The following is a 3655-nucleotide window of genomic DNA, read 5'->3' on the forward strand; positions in this document are numbered from 1 at the left end:
TACAGACTATAGGCTGTTTTTGTTTTATATAATGATCATTGTGGGAAAATAATTTGTGTTTGAATTCTTATCATTGAAAAGGATTTAATAATTTTCTTTTTTCATACAGAGGCTCTCTGGACGTTTACTTTTTGACAAAAACAAGAAAAGAAACCGTTAGGTTTATTATTGCATTGTAAATAAAATATATTAATGATGATAGGTCATTTTTTTCAATATTAAATTATTAACCTAATGTTCTAATAATTTTAGGGCTCCTGTCAGTCACAGGCCCTTAGAATCGTCCTAACTTTTCCCCCCATACGGCGCCGTATGGGTCGATCTGCGCGCTCTCGTGCCATCTTCAGTTCCAGTAGCTATAGTTTCCTCTGCAATCCCCTGTTTTCTTTCTGGCTTTGAGACATTTCCAAACAAAACACAGCATAGTTGTCGTCTACGAGTTTACAGATCTCTGCCACGGCTGCATTTGCTAGTACCTCCATAATGGAGGCTATTTGAGTGTAAAAAAAAAAAAAAAACACACAGTTAGCAACTAGCGTAAACTAGATAACATCTATCAACTAAGTCCCATGGTCACAGGAAGTCAAGTCGACAGCAAAAAAACAACTTCATACAAAATAGACAACAAAAAAACATCCCACTCCTTCATTCACATCACTTTGACAGGATTTCTTACAATGCTTCGGCTGTCAACTCACTGAGTCCCAAAAAAGCTGCACTCTGATTTCTTCGTTTGTGCTGTGCAGTTTATGACCATTGCAAAAATGCTACAAAGTACACCCGTTTCACATGTAATATAGTCCATTCAGAAAGTATTCAGACCCCTTGACTTTTTCCACATTTTGTTACCTTACAGCCTAATTCTAAAATTTATTACAACTTTCCCCCCCCCCCAAATCAATCGACACACAATACCCCATAATGACAAAGCAAAAACAGGTTTAGACATTTTTGCAAATTTATATATTTTTTTTACTGAAATACTAAATTTACTCAAGTAAACTCAACAAAAAAAGAAACGTCCCTTTTTCAGGACCCTGTCTTTCAAAGATAATTCGTAAAAATCCAAATAACTTCACATATCTTCATTGTAAAGGGTTTAAACATTGTTTCCCATGCTTGTTCAATGAACCATAAACAATTAATGAACATGCACCTGTGGAATGGTCGTTAAGACACTAACAGCTTACAGACGGTAGGCAATTAAGGTCACAATTATGAAAACTTAGGACACTAAAGAGGCCTTTTTACTGACTCTGAAAAACACCAGAAGAAAGAAGCCCAGGGTCCCCTGCTCATCTGCGTGAACGTGCCTTGGGCATGCTGCAAGAAGGCATGTTCGGTACATCCGAACATCACACCTGTGGGACAGGTACAGGATGGCAACAACAACTGCCAGAGTTACACCAGGAACGCACATCAGTGCTCAGACTGTCCGCATTAGGCTGAGAGAGGCTGGACGGAGGACTTGTATGCCTGTTGTAAGGCAGGTCCTCACCAGACATCACCGGCAACAACGTTGCCTATGGGCACAAACCCACCGTCGCTGGACCAGACAGGACTGGCAAAAAGTGCTCTTCATTGATGAGTCGCAGTTTTGTCTCACCAGGGGTGATGGTCGGATTCGCATTTATCGTTGAAGGAATGAGCGTTACACCGAGGCCTGTACTCTGGAGCGGGATCGATTTGGAGGTGGAGGGTCCGTCATGATATGGGGCGGTGTGTCACAGGATCATTGGACTGAGCTTGTTATCATTGCAGGCAATCTCAACGCTGTGCGTTACAGGGAAGACATCCTCCTCCCTCATGTGGTACCCTTCCTGCAGGCTCATCTTGACATGACCCTCAAGCATGACAATGCCACCAGCCATACTGCTCGTTCTGTGCGTGATTTCCTGCAAGACAGGAATGTCAGTGTTCTGCCATGGCCAGTGAAGAGCCCGGATCTCAATCCCATTGAGCACGTCTGGGACCTGTTGGATCGGAGGGTGAGGGCTAGGGCCATTCCCCTCAGAAATGTACGGGAATTTGCAGGTGCCTTGGTGGAAGAGTGAGGTAACATCTCACAGCAAGAACTGGCAAATATGGTGTAGTCCATGAGGAGAAGATGCACTGCAATACTTAATGCAGCTGGTGGCCACACCAGATACTGACTGTTACTTTTGTTGATCCCCTTTGTTCAGGGACACGTTATTCCATTTCTGTTAGTCACATGTCTGTGGAACTTGTTCGGTTTCTGTCTCAGTTGTTGAGTCTTATTTTCATACAAATATTTACACATGTTAAGTTTACGGAAAATAAACCCAGTTGACAGTGAGGACGTTTCTTTTTTTGCTGAGTTTATTCAGACCCTTTACACAGTACTTTGTTGAAGCACCTTTGGCAGCAACTACAGCCCCGAGTCTTCTAGGGTATGACGCTACAAGCTTGGCACACCTGTATTTAGGGAGTTTCTCCTATTCCTCTCTGCAGATCCTCTCAAGCTCTGTCAGGTTGGATGGAGAGCGTTGCTGCACAGCTATTTTCAGATCTCTCCAGAGATGTTAGATTGGGTTAAAGTCCTGGCTATGGCTGGGACATTCAGAGACTTGTTCCGAAGCCACTCCTACGTTGTCTTGGCTGCATGCTTAGAGTTGTTGTCCTGTTGGAAGGTGAAACTTTGCCCCAGTCTGAGGTCCTGAGCGCTCTGGAGCAGATTTTCAATTACCATTTCTTCTTCAACTCCACTTGCTCCTTCCACTCTTCTCACTGCTTCCAGATAGAAGGGGCCGCAATGGAGAGGCTCAAGTTCCTCGGCGTGCACATCACTGAGGGGCTGAAATGGTCCCTCCACACTGACAGCGTGGTGAAGTAGTGCCTCCTCAACCTCAGGAGGCTGAAGAAATTTGACTTGGCCCTTTAGACCCTTTCGAAATTCTACAGATGCACCATCGAGAGCATTCTGTCAGGCTGCATCTCCACTTAGGATTTTGCCTGTGCTTAGCTCCATTCCATTTATTTTTTATCCTGAACTCCCCCCCCCCCCCCCCCCCAGTCCATAACGATTACAAGCATACCCATTACATGATGCAGCCACCACTATGCTTGAAAATATGGAGAGTGGTACTTAGTAATGTTTTGTATTGGATTTGCCCCAAACAAGACTTTGTATTCAGGACAAAAAGTTAATTGCTTTGTCACATTTTTTGCAGTATTACATTAGTGCATTGTTGCAAACAGGAAGCATGTTTAGGAATATTTCACTAGGGCCAAGCTTCCTGCCATCCAGGATCTCTATACCGGGCGGTGTCAGAGGAAGGCCCTAAAAATTGTCAGCGCCATGTCTAGGTCCAAAAGGCTCCCTAACATCTTCTACCCGCAAGCTGAACAGTTAATCAAATGGCTACCCGGACTATTTGCATTGACCCCCTTTTTTACGCTGCTGCTACTCGCTGTGTATTATCTATGCATGGTCACTTCACCCCTACCTACATGTGTACATTACCTCAATTACCTTGACTAACCCATACCCCTGCACATTGACTCAGTACCGGTACCCCCTGTATATATGGCTTTGTTATTTTGTTACTTTTTTTTAACTTCCGTTTATTTACCCCCTGCATATAGCCTCGTTATTATTATCTTTAGAAAGAACAGTATGTTAGAAAGAATAGAG

Source organism: Salvelinus fontinalis, chromosome 42 (assembly GCF_029448725.1).
Source record: "Salvelinus fontinalis isolate EN_2023a chromosome 42, ASM2944872v1, whole genome shotgun sequence".
Lineage (NCBI taxonomy): Eukaryota > Metazoa > Chordata > Actinopteri > Salmoniformes > Salmonidae > Salvelinus > Salvelinus fontinalis.